At 40.4% G+C, this 14061-nt stretch overlaps 1 protein-coding gene and 1 long non-coding RNA gene across 3 annotated transcripts in view; one reads left to right on the forward strand and one right to left on the reverse strand.

Annotated features, from left to right (window-relative positions):
* Nucleotides 1-1832, forward strand: part of LOC133377161 (uncharacterized) — a 71267-nt gene extending 69435 nt beyond the window's left edge. The window contains exon 3 of the long non-coding RNA XR_009760630.1: nucleotides 781-1832. This is a non-coding gene — a long non-coding RNA (uncharacterized LOC133377161). The remainder of the gene's footprint in view (nucleotides 1-780) is intronic.
* LUZP2 (leucine zipper protein 2) overlaps nucleotides 1-14061 on the reverse strand; it is a 592171-nt gene that overhangs the window by 439542 nt on the left and 138568 nt on the right. The window lies entirely within an intron of this gene.

Here is a 14061-nt window from a genome sequence, read left to right on the forward strand (position 1 = left end):
CCATTGGCCATGCAGGCTGGGGCTGATAGGAATTGGAATTCAACATCAGAAGGGCCGCACATGTCCCCACCCCACTGGATGGCTTTCATTTTTGTTAATGAAAATTTAATCATAATATTAAAAACAAGAACCTGGGTACTGAAATATTTAATACAATGATATTAAGCATGCTTACTCAGAGGTGATTCCTGCTGACTTCAGAGGGACTTCTAAGTAAGTTTGCTTTGAATCACAGCTTTAGTTTAATTGTCTTACAGTAAAATTCTATATTCTATTCATACTAGCAGGACTAAGGAGGGGGATAGTGCTCTTGCATTCAAGTCTTGCTTGTGGGCTTCCTATGGGCATCTGGTTGGCCACTGTGAGAACAGGATGCTAGACTAGATGGGCCACTGGCCTGATCCAGCAAGTTTTAAATTCAAGATTGAAATATAAAATTTTGGAGTTAAAAAGTAAACCACAAAACCCAAAGAGCTCCCCCACCAATAATAATAATAATAATAATAATAATAATAATAATAATAATATCCCACCCTTCAGCTCAAAGGGAGCCCAGGTCAGGAAACAGGTTATAAAGCACTAAAAACATCCAAAACATCTTATTTCTGAAATCCACTAAAGGTTCAGAATTATCTCAGTGTGCTTTCCCATTTGTTCTCTGTTAGCCATGCCCCCCTTCTATGACTAGCTTTGCATATATATGTGTGTGTGTGTGTAAATATATATACACATTAAATATTAACCCTTATTTATTTTTGTCCATTCCAACTACCTTTATAGGTGGTCAACATGCACAGCACTGAGATTTTTCAATTATATGCATCTTTGGAACAAACACTGCCACTGTTGTGTTGAAAATGGGGAATATAGCAGCAACTGTGCAGACAAATGTCAACCAGAAGAGTATGAAGAGGTAATATTCTTGTTGCAATTCTCCACAACTCTTTCCTTATACATGAGCAGACCTTGAACTTAGAGCTGTCACTGGAAAGGGGAAAGGCTGGAATTCTAATGTTCAAATATATTTGTCAGCCTGCACTCAGTGTTGCTCTGTGCTTTTCAGATGACAAACTACAATGACAGTTCACACATACATCTGAAATTTTGCACATCAATCTTTTGAAAGGTGAGCTTTAAGTGATGTGAATCAAAGATAGCCATTGGACTACATTTTGCATGTGAAGTCTCGAATCAAAGTTTCCTCATGATACTGGACTGATAATACGCTAAGCAAGATTTACCTGTTAGCTTGACAGACAAGAAAAGAAATGGAAAATGCCTAGCGTTTTACCTCTTTAAGCAGTTATCCAGAGTTTCCTTATGCTTTCTCCTTAAAACCTCCAGGTAGTTGGAAGACAAAGGAAGAAGATAATGCCTCTTCTGCTTTTGCAGTTAATAAGGGGTTGTTGTCTTCTTTTGTGTGGAAGCTGTCCTTCTCTGAGATCCTCATGAGAAAAGAGAAAGAGGTGTGATATTCCTCTTTATTGTACCTTGGGGCATCAAGCACTTCTGTTTATGCTCCCATTATGATGGACTGAAGCTAGAACTGGACTGGGCAATCCTTCAAATAGAAGGTTTCTTCGACAGAGGACTGTTGTCTGTAAAGGAGGACACATGGCTACCATCATTTGCCTTTCAGGAGAGCAACTTCTTTTCTAATATGTTAATATGGAACCCCTACAAGTAGAGTTTGGGGGGCTTTGCCTAATGGCAGTTTTAGAGAAGAAAGACAGAAATTCAGAAATACAAATTTCAGTGATTGGCCATTGCTACTGTTGACTGTATTGGGTTCTGACTGGATACTGTAAATGTCTCACAAAAGGAAGGAAGGAAGAGCACTTCTACTGGCAAAGAGACACATTTATTTGATATTATTATTTTACATATTAATTTTACTAGTTGTCCTATGCAGAAGCCTCTATGTGATATACAATAAAATTAGATTTAAAAAATTCAAACACAATCAATGCAATTATTAATAAATAGGGCAAGCGAAACCACAAAAAAAAACTGTTGGTAACCCAGTTTTCTACACAAGTTTCAGTCCACTTTATCACAGAAGATGCATGATAGCTTTGCCCTAAAGAGCAATTCCTGGGTTCTTATGTTTGCATGTTTGTTTGCAGTTCAGCACCATCTGTGAATCTGAACTGCAAGGTGACACTCAAGCAGCTGTTGTACCCTATAATTCCACATACATCTAATGATAATCAAATTTGGTCTGATGTGATAATCACTTTGTTGATTGATGCCATTGATTTGACACTCCTAACGCTCATTACAAGAATCCTAGCATTATTTGTGGGCAGTTCAAAACAGGTCAAGAGTGTATCAAGTATTTTGCCATTTCCCGAAAAACAACTGACTCATTGATTTTCTGTTTCTCTACCTTATGATGAGTTAAAAGGTTACTCTCCTAGTGAGAGCAGCATACCATGAGAAGTACAATGTGAACTATTGATGGGATGTCTAAGGAAAACATATGTAATTTGATATCTGGATGAAATTACTCCTAGTATCCATTTTGCTGCTTCACAGCTGAAAGGCTTTTCTACTTTATTGTGTTTTTCTTTTTAAAAAATTTCTCTAAGCCCATGCTATTCAGGCTGATTTCATAAATCATAATTGAATAATGTGTTCTTAAGTGACATGCTTTATGATCAGCTTTCCTGCTTTGTTAACACGTCATTGTTCATCTCTTGCGTGTTCTTCAAAATGCCTCTGCAATTATTTGTAGTTATTGTTCCCACAATCGCTAAGAATTGCTGACGTCCAAAATCCCAATAGCAATGATGCAGCCCTCAGGAGATTTTCCACATTATGTATTAGTATCTTGTTCAAATATTGTTTGGCTTGTCTCATGTTATGGACATTTCACCCCTTACAGTTATATCCTGCCACATGGAACCCCAGGTAGCATGAATGTGGCTCTCAGGCAGTCACCCATTCAGGCACTGTTCAGAGGCAGATTTTCTTAGTCTCAGCAAGATGGTGGCCACATGTGGTATTAGGCCAGCCTTCCCCAACCTGGTTTTCTCCAGATATTTTGGACTATACTTCCTATTGGCCCCAGCACACCAGGCTAGTGGTCAGCGGTGATGGGACTTGTAGTCCAAAACTTGTGGAAGCACCAGGTTGGGAAAGGCTGCTTTATACCATACCTTGGGACACCAAGACACTGTCCCCATCCATCATCACCATCTAAAATGTCGATCCCTCCCTTGCTCAAGGTGGCACAGCAGCCCCATCACTTTAGGACTGGTTCCTAAAGGGTGGGTTCACTGTTGCTGACATAATTGGTTGGGCTGTACAAGGTGTTATGCAGGTTTTGGGTTTCACCTATATTTGCTGGGACAAAGGAACAAATAATGGTTATCTCCCATTTTTGCAAACATGAAATCCAGCAGTTAGATCTGTCTCCAGCCCTAGGTTTCTTGTGTGCTAAAGAATAAAAGAATAGAAATAAAGAGAAACATGACACTTTTTGTATTATCAAAGCTGGAGATTAATTTTAAGTGTGCTAGGTAAAAAAAAAAAAAGCCAATAGAAGGAAATGGGGCAGCATTATCTATGGGAAGAAGGACCTGTAAACCTTCAAAAAGCAATGTCTTATCTTAAGAAGGTAAAAAGTCACCTTCATCCAGTTGTAGAATCTCTCTCCTACATGGATACATTCAGTATAGAGATTACACTAGCTGTTGCTTATGTCTAGTTAATGCCATATGTTTAAAAAGGATTTTTTTCTTTTAAATAAATAAATAACAGAGCAGAACTGCCTGAAAAACTGTATACATGAACTATAATGGGCAAACTACTTAGGTGAACACTTAGGACATTTGGATTGGTAGTCTGCTTCAGTCCTAAACATGTAATGTGATGTATCTATCTGCAATGCCCATGCAACATCACATTTTGTGACACTGGACTTCCATAAAACATTGGTGCACTCTGAATATTGTAAGGCTGAGCCAAGGCTTTTCTAATAGATTTTTTCTTTTTTTTCTTTTCTCTTTTTATTTATTTATTTAATTGATTCATTTGTATCCCGCCCTTCCTCCCAGCAGGAGCCCAGGGCAGCAAACAAGGCACTAAAAACACTTTATAAAACATCATAAAAATAAATCTTAAAATACGTTAAGACAAAACAGCATTAAAAACATTTAAAAAACTTTTTAAAAAAGGTTAAAAACATTATTAAAAACATATTAAGCAAATCTGACACAGAGACAGACTGGGTTAGCTCTCAACTTAAAAGGCTTGTTGAAAAAGAAAAGCTCCTCCTGAACTGTTGGAGAATTTCAGCTGTTTCCGGGAGAATATTTGATGAAATGGCCTCACCAATTTCCTGATGTGAATTTTGGGTGCAACTGTGGATGCAAATTTAATAATGTTTAATATTCTTTTTATATTGTTATAAACAATATAACAACCCTGGTTGACCTGTGGAATACAGAAATGACCCGGGCGGTTGACATGATTGCTCCTGTGTAGAGCTTGTACAGCTCCATGGTATACCCCAGAGCTGAGAGCGATGAAACAATATAGGAGACGAGTTGAGTGCAGATGGAGACAAACTCCTAGCGGAGGCAATTATACACTGGTAAGTGCCTATGGTAAGCTGTATTTAGGGGCAGTAAGGGCAGCAAAAAACCCAATATTTTTCTGCCACTATCAAATCATCAATCTGCCGCCCAGTGGAGCTCTTCAGAATTGTCTGGATGCTATTACACTCTGGCCCCAGGGACATGGTAGAACCATCTGAGGCCAGTTGTAATGAATTTGCTAGGCACTTCCAGGATAAAATCTTTAGCATCCGCCAGGACTTAGACTCCAGTGTTATAGCAGGTAAATCAAGTGAGGTATCCAGAGCACAGCCTTGTCCCGATTTCTTGGATGAGTTTCAGTTGGTACAGCTTCAGGACGTTGACAAGGTGCTGGGACAGGTTTGTGCAACCACTTCTGTGCTGGATCCTTGCCCTTCTTGGCTAATAAAAGCTAGCAGGGATGGAAAAGCCAGCTGGGCCAAGGAAATGATTAATGCCTCCCTGCGAGAGGGGGTGGTCCCTGGCTGCCTGAAAGAGGCGGTAGTGAGACCACTCCTGAAGAGACCCTCCCTGGACCCAGAAAATTATAGGCTGGTAGCAAATGTTCCATTCCTGGGCAAGGTCCTTGAACGAGTGGTTGTGGGCCAGCTCCAGGCACTCTTGGATGAGACAGATTATCTGGATCCATTTCAGTCAGGTTTCAGGCCTGGTTTTGGCATGGAAACAGCCTTGGTTGCCCTGTATGATGACCTTTGTCGGGAGAGAGACAGAGGGAGTATGACTCTGCTGATTCTCCTTGATCTCTCGGCAGCTTTCGATACCATCGACCATGGTATCCTTCTGGGAAGACTGGCTGACTTGGGAGTGGGAGGTACTGCATTGTGGTGGTTCCACTCCTACTTGGCAGGTCACCTCCAGAAGGTGGTGTTTGGGGAACATTGCTTGGCACCCTGGACTCTCCAGTATGGGGTTCTTCAGGGGTCAATTCTGTCCCCCATGCTGTTCAACATCTACATGAAACCATTGGGTGCGGTCATCCAGAGCTTTGGAGTGCGTTGCCATCAGTATACTGATGACACGCAGCTCTATTTCTCCTTTTCATCTTCTTCAGGTGAGGCTGTCAATGTGCTGAACTGGTGCCTGGCTGCGACAATGGACTGGATGAGGGCTAATAAACTGAGGCTCAATCCAGACAAGACTGAGATGCTGATAGTGGGTGCTTCTTCTGACCAGATGGTGGATGTCCAACCTGTCCTGGATGAGGTTGCATTCCCCCTAAAGGAGCAAGTGCATAGCTTGGGGATTCTCCTAGAACCATCTCTGTCACTTGAGGCCCAGGTAGCCTCGGTGGCACGGAGTGCCTTCTACCAATTTTGGTTGGTGGCCCAACTATGTCCCTATCAGGACAGGGATAACCTGGCTTCAGTTGTTCATGCTCTGGTAACCTCCAAATTAGACTACTGCAATGCACTCTATGTGGGGCTGCCTTTGAAGACGGTTCAGAAACTGCAGCTTGTGCAAAATGCAATGGCCAGATTGGTAACAGGGACCAGACAGTCCAAACATATCAAACCGATTCTGGCCCGCTTGCATTGGCTGCCTGTATGTTTCAGAGCTCGATTCAAGGTGCTGGTTTTACATGGCTTGGGACCACAATACCTGATGGAACGCCTCTCCTGCTTCGAACGAACCCATACACTACGTTCAAAATCAAAGGCCCTCCTCTGGGTGCCTATTCTGAGGGAAGCTGGGAGTCTGGCAACAAGGGAAAGGGCATTCTCAGTGGTGGCCCCCAAATTATGAAATGATGTCCCTGACGAGATGTGCCTGGCACCAACACTGTTATCTTTTCGGCGCCCAGTCAAGTTTTTCCTCTTCTCCCAGGCATTTTAGCATGTGTTTTAAATTGTTTTAAAATTTTAAATTGTTTTTTTTAATTGTTTTTAAAATATGTGTTTTTAAATTTGTATATTTGTTATAATGTTTTTAGTTACTGTAAACCGCCCAGAGAGCTTTGACTATGGGGCAGTATATAAGTACAATAAATAAATAAATAAATAATAAATAAAGGAAGCAATGGCCTGGGAAACTATTTTTTCCAGACCTCCTCTCTAAACCTATTGCTATTGCTTCCTGCATCTACCAATATGAATAAACAAAAGAGTTAATTTAGCATTAGCTGAGCTGTAATTTCTCAGACGATTTTTCTGAGAACTCTCACGTACAACACACACACACACCATAATATTTGCTGAATTCTCCATCCTCCTCCCCCCCAAAAAAAATCACTAATCACAAATAGCATGGAGAATTTTGGGAAGCCATTTTCACTCAGTCCTAGAATATTCTTATCTGGCAAGCAATGGGGTTCTTTCAGACGCCAGAATTTATGGGTTACCAGCATTCCGAATCACAGTGCTGATTATCTTCAGACCACATTATTAGACAGAAAGTGCCCCTTTCTACTCCACATGAAATAGGGAGGATAAGCATGGGTAGCTGGGGCAAGGTATCCAGTGCTCAAATAGCACAAAGTGGGTAAAAAACCCAGAAACGGGGGAAAAACATGATTTGGGATATGTTCTCTGTTGTGAGTTTTGCTTCCTTGCCACCATAACTTAGTAGCAGATGCATCTAAGTAAACAAGACCTGAGAAATCTAAATACCTTTAGTTTCAGCCTGCATAAATTCCTTTGAATCCATCAGGATTTTTGTTTTAATCTGAGTGTTGTATCTATCTACTACTTGCACTGAAGTAGATGTATTGAATAAGAATATTGTGGGTTTTGTTTTGGAGAAATGTACATTTTTAATACCCTTAGATGCAATAACATGGTTAAAATATAAATAAATTCCCTTGAGGAGAAGAAATCAAAACATTCTGGAAGCCAAGACCTGGGAAACACAAATGAGGCAAGAAGAACATAGACTTAGATATCATAATTTGGAGTGTTTATAATCCACAAATTCAGCCAACTAGACTAGGTTTGCATGCTTCAGTTACAAACCAATGTAGCAGAACTCTAGGTCAAGATGAGGAAAATCAAAATATCATGAACACATCTGAAAATGCCAACTTTTGTATCCTCTAATGGAGAAACCTGAAGGATGGGTTACTGAACTAATAAGCAAATACATCACTGATTTTTACTGCCAGAAAATAAATTTCATCTATGATCTTGCATTTAGATCAATGCATAAATGTTTGTGCTTGTGTGAGCATACAAATATCCCCAAACACAGCTGAGTGCCAACACACTTAAAAGCTGCTTCCTCAAATATTGCAATTCTCCTGTTTGTAGTGTGCCTGTAACACCCAACACTTGTTACACATACACAGCAGCTACAGCTGCACAATTCAAATAGTTATCAATACACTTTATATCTGATGGAGCATCTGCCCACAGACAGAATCAATGTTTTCAATTGCATCTGATTCCTGATGCCTACAAATGCCCATTCACTTATCCACAAATTGACCTCAGTTCTGAGCTCACTAAGGCTGTGTATTCATTTTATAATATAACAAAACCAATGAGTGCCATTTATTAATTCATTTTAATTATAACAATGAATGGGAATTCAAAAGAATTTTCCAAATGAATTTTCTATTTAGAAGTAATTTGATTCATTCAGAAAATGCTGGTTTGAACTAGAGTGCTAGAACAGCCTGTACAGGTCATAGCAAGGTTAACAGGGTAGGGGAGAGATAAGAGAGCAGAAAGTGAATGAGCAAGCAGTGAAACTGACAGATTGGAAAGCTGTCTGATAAGTATACAGTAGGGCCCCGCTTTACGGCGTTCCGTTTTCCGGCGTTCCGCTGATGTGGCGGCTTTCAATTAGGGGAAATTCCCTGTTTTAAAGCCGATTTTCGCTTTTGTGGCATTTTGCGGCACTTTTGCGTGATGTGACCCATTATAGTCAATGGGTTCCACTTTACGGCAATTTCCACTTTACAGTGGGGGCCTGGTCCCTAACCCGCCGTATAAGCGGGGGCCTACTGTATAAAAATACACCAATATCTCCAATAGAGATTGCAGTAATCCAATAGATATTCAGTCCACATCACCCCATCCAGAACATTCCAATCACAATGGTAAGGGCAATTACAACAGTCTATAAAATGGGGTGATGCATGCTTCACTTTGCCGGTGCTGGTTCTTTCTCTGCATACAAGTTCTCTTTTTATTCTGGAGAAGCATATCTGTTTTTCTGGTGGTGTTTAAGTCTGATCCACTACTCAGTTCATCTACTCTGCCATATTCTACCACTGCTTAGGATTAATACCCACCTGCCCATCTGGTGACTCCTCTACTTTGCCACTTTGTCATTCTATTTAGTTTAGGCAAGTAGGACTTGCAACAAAATGTTGCAGTGTGACTTGTTCCTGTTCAGAGTTCCATCCAGGGAACTTCCTTCTAGAATATTCCATTCCATTCCCTATCCCTGCTGGCTCCATGTTTTTCCCCAACATAAACTAAACATTCTGTGGCTTTGGGGTATTCAGTCCTTATTGGGCTTTTTCTTGACCCCTACTCGATGGTAGCTTTTTTGCTGAAATATTTGTTGTGCTTTTACAAAACTTGTCAAAAGTTTGAGCATGTTGATAACTTATTTTTGTTCATCCTTTCCCCCATATATTCTATGATCCTATTCACACACAAATTTAGATAGCAGTTAAGGTTTATCTGTGTACCTTTTAAAAGAGTCTTTGTCTCTTCTGAAATTTTGTAGTTACAGGTAAAAGAAGACTGAATGCCTCCACTGAAATAAATGGCAAACAAAAATGAATGGTAATAATGAAAACAAATAAACTAGTTCTGAATCAGTAATTAAATCTGAAAGTAATGTAATGAATGAAAATTTCAATAACAAAATCAAATGGAATACGTTTAAAAGGTTTTACTTGCAGACATCTAGAACATTCAGCTACATAGGACATTGTTTCCCTACATACCCAAGTTTGCCATGTTGCCTGCTAACATGTCTGCTAATAATCTCTATACAGTAGGGCCCCGCTTACACGGCAGGTTAGGGACCAGGCCCCCACCGTAAAGCAGAAATCACCCTGAAGCAGAACCCATTGCTATAATGGGTCGCATCACACAAAAATGCCGCGAAAATGCCGCAAAAGCGCAAAATTGGCTTTAAAATGGGGAATTTCCCCTAATTGAAAGCCGCCGCATCAGCGGAACACCGGAAAACGGAATGCCGTAAAGCGGGGCCCTACTGTACATTCTTCTTGCTGGAGACAAGCAAGTATGAGTATGAACCAGAATGATCCAACATCTTGTATTCCCAGGATATGATTTTGGTTGTAAATTCAACGGATCACCATCTTTGAAAATGGTTTGTTAATTTGTAAAATCTTCACAGTTTGCTTAAAGACAATTTCATGTATAGCTCTAATGTATCAGAACTACTTTGACCTACAGTATGATCCTCTCCATGCATCCATAAGAATAATTCTAAAAGTCTCTCATCTGGAACCCAATTAAGTTGAAACTAGCCCAAATTCTAGAGACTTTTTTCTTATTTCTCATCAGCACTTGTCATCTTTTGTTAAAACATATATTTATTATTTAGTAGTTTCATTCAATCAAGAAAAAATAGAACTATCCACATTCTCAACCAAGGCAGGCAGATGTTCAAAATGTTAAGGGTTCACCACTACTAAGATACTCAGAAGAGGATCAGATCTCAACAGCGCAAACACCAGCAGTACAACCACCACATGCAGTTGCTAATGCATATCTAATTTTAAGACAGAGATCTCTGTCAATGATAATGTTAGACTAGGGAATAACTGTTAGGTGCATAGCACTGGCAGAGTTTTAAGCTCAGCTTGGGAAGTAAAAAACACCTTAGCCTACTTCTTAAAAAGCAATGAAGATAGGATCTTTGTTTAAGATTATGATATTCCCACTATTCCTTCCTATTCCCCTGAGTTTACCTCATTCATAGGAATGCATATATATTCATCCAGGGAGGCGACTCAGAATATATTTTGTACCTCAGCACAGTTGTTTGTGTACAAAATATTTGCCCATGCTGCACTACTTGTGAAGAATGGATACATGTTTAAATATAGACTTTTTCCCTTTAAAATGGATGTATGTGAGGCCACAATCCCCTCCTGGTTCCTGCTTTCATGGATTTTAAAGGAAGTGATGGCATGCATCCTGATGTAATACTAGAGTACAAAACTATTGTGAGATGCTGAATATAGATGTACACTACAGGCAGCAGTGAGTTTAACCCACAATCTCTTCTGCCAGTTCAAAAAACACCTCCAATATGTACCTGAGCTTACCACAGAAATTACAAAGCAATATTGGCTAAAGCATGTTAGTTTGGAAGCCTCCTAATGGCTTTCCCTTTTCTGTTTTGTTCATTTTTGCTCTTAAGAATACAGAAGAACCATAAAGTCAAATGGAAAGGAAATAAATATTGGGGGGAAATCTAAACAACCTGAAAGCCTGGTTTCTATTTTTCTACCTGCTTACTAGTATACTGTGGTTGTCCATATGTTTACATCAATATGAATGACTATCAGAGCTATTACTCTAGAGCAGAGGTGGGGAAAATGGTAGCCTGGGGAGGTTACATGCAGCCCTTTGGTAAATTTTGTGGGGGTGGGGAGAGCCTGGAGGGAGAAAAGGAGGTTGGGAGGGAAAATGCAAAGAGGAAAGCCAAAATAGATGGAGCAATGGAAGGAGGAGTGATCTGCTGCAGTGCTGTGCGGGGAGGGGAGGAAGATAAACAAGCATAGAAGGCAAGAGAGCTGCTAGGGATAAAGAGTAGACATTGGGGAGGGTGGAAAGGAGAGAGAGAGAGAAGGGTGGCTCATTTTTTAATTTGCGCCCACTCATATTACCCACTAGGAAATGTAGCCCATGACAGAAGAAAGGTTCCTCATCCCTAGTCTGGAATCAAGCAGGTATGGGAAGTCTAAGAGCAGCTCACTGAAGAACCAGGTTAGAGACAGCAGATTTATGGGACTAGGTAAAATCCTGTTGCTTCAATAGAGGGTTCTTGTTCAGTTTGCGGCTGCAATACCACACTCTGGCCATCTGCAGTGGTGGTGCTACAGAGAGAAGTCAGCAGCTCCTCCCTATTCAACCTGCCATTGTGATGCAGGAAATAAGGTGTCTGGTTCCTACTATAAGAGGCCTCAGTGTACAGTTCTTGGTGATTTAAAGAGTGAATAGAATTAGACTGCATCTAACAATACCCCCCATTTGATAATTTTAGCAAAAGGCAATTTGATTATTTAACTTCCATAAAAAAAAAATCTGTAGTGAATGATGAATGTTTTTATTTAAGAGAGGAAAGGGAACATTACAGACCTGTTACTTCTGCCAGAGTATTTTGTTGCTTGGTAATAGAGTACAGTAATCTGATTATAGCAATTGCAAGCAGGAAGAAGTATCAATGGGAGGCCAAAGTACATCCTAATATAAAACAACTTACCAATTTATTCTCTGCAAGACAAATAAGCCACCATGTTCACATCATCATAGCCAATTATTATCTAGTACATGCACACTGTGTTTAAACCAATACCCTAATTTATTTGATAGTCTTCAAAGAATAATGACAGTATCTTTTCACCATAGTTACAATAGACCCTTCTTTACGTTTCCATAACTCTTCAAAGAAACTGTCATAGCACACTAAATTTTCACCTGTTTAAAATGGATCATTGACTTTTAGAGTAGTTGGGACATGATGAATGCTTTCATTGACTTTCCTTTCTTCCTAGTTAAAAAGAGCAACAGCTACTCCCAAATAACCTTGGTAGCAAACTTGGAAGACTTGCTGAAAAGGGCTTCTAGCATTAAAATAAAATAAAATAAAATAAAGACCTTTCATTGTACACATTACTTGTAACTCATGCAGACATTTCAAACAGTGCTAAGTATTTTCTTCTGTTTTTGAAGGTCTTAATTTTTTTTAAAAAAAACCAAATGAAGTTTAAAAAACAACCCTACACCCCAGCCTCTGTATAATTTCACACTATCTCACTATGTCTTAAACATTTTTTTTAATTCAGGAAGCAATTATTCATTTAATAGCCACCAACTTGGAAGGCTTTAAAAGAGGAATAGATAAATTCAAGGAGAATAAGGCTATCAATGGCTGTTAACCATGCTGGCTATGTTGTAATCCACTGTCAGAGGTAATATGCTGCTGGATACCAGTTGCTGGGAATCACAAGTGGGAAGAATGCTGTTGTACTCTGGTCCTCCTTGCAGGCTTCCCATAGGTATCTGGCTGGCCACTGTGAGAACAGAATGCTAGACTAGATAGGCTCTTTGACCCATCTGAACAATGTTCTTTTTGTTAAAAAAAGCATAAGGTCTCATAATGGATCTAATAACAGCATTGTAGACAATGTCCATAATGTCTTTCCTAGAGGAAAAAGAGGTGCAGGAACAAGCACTAGAAGATATGAAGAGTTGAGACTCCATGCAGTTCCTTCCAGCGTTAGGCAAGGGCCAAAATGTGTAATAAGAATGTTTGTTTGGAGCATTCAAAACCCTAAAGAATGTGAGTGCCATATGTAGACCTGTAGAGCTTCAGAGCGTGATCAGTATGTACATGCACAAAGTCTCAAAAACTCTGAAAATACTGGATGGGTCCCAAACCTACTAAACCAAGTTTGAAGGTCTGCTGTTAAGGACTGGCATGGTCGGAAATCTGCTAAGGGCTTACTCCCAGTAGGGGTCCCTCTGACAAAGTCCCCTGGACTTGCTGCAATAAGGGCGTAGAGTCACTGAGGGAAGGGGCCATGGAGGGTGTTTTGCCCAGAAGTGGCTTGGCTGTTGGGAGGGAGCCAGATACAATACTTGCACTCTTCCTGCTTACCAGACAGAACGAGGTGATAGGGAAGTCAGGGCTGTGTAGGCACACTGGCAGAGCTAATCTGTGTTCCCGCCAGTGCACCCGCACAGCCCTGACTTCCCTGCCACCTTGTCCCTTCCCCTCCTAGTAGGTGGTAGCGACACTGCTGCTGGGAAGGTAGAGTGGCATCTCTGCCTCACCAGGTCAACCACTTCTGCCAAGGGCCCTCTAAAACCTGGAGCTAACACTGAAACCTTGCCCAGACAATAGGCTCGAAGAACTGATATATCAATGTGAACATCACATTCTGGCTCAGAGCAGCAGCCATTCTTTGTGTATAAATAATTGTACCATTTCAAATAAGTCTAATGCCGCTCATGTGTTTTTCTATAAGCAGCTTATGCCCAGTGGCCAGACAACATACCCTCATTTTTCAAGTGTCCTTATACTTGCTTAATAAAAGAAGGGGGGGGTGACCAAGGCCACTTGATGACTGCAAAGTAATCTGTCACGAAAAGGCCTTTAAGTAGCGGGTGGCTCTTCACTTCCTTGATGGCATTGGGCTTCGAAGTGAGTAGCTGAAATGCAAGTGATGTTTTCCTTTTTTCTAAATTGATATGCGACAATCTTGCAAGTTCAGTCAACTGTGCTCTTTGTTTGCTTGCCAAGC

The sequence above is a fragment of the Rhineura floridana genome, chromosome 2 (genome assembly GCF_030035675.1).
Source record: "Rhineura floridana isolate rRhiFlo1 chromosome 2, rRhiFlo1.hap2, whole genome shotgun sequence".
Taxonomy (NCBI): domain Eukaryota; kingdom Metazoa; phylum Chordata; class Lepidosauria; order Squamata; family Rhineuridae; genus Rhineura; species Rhineura floridana.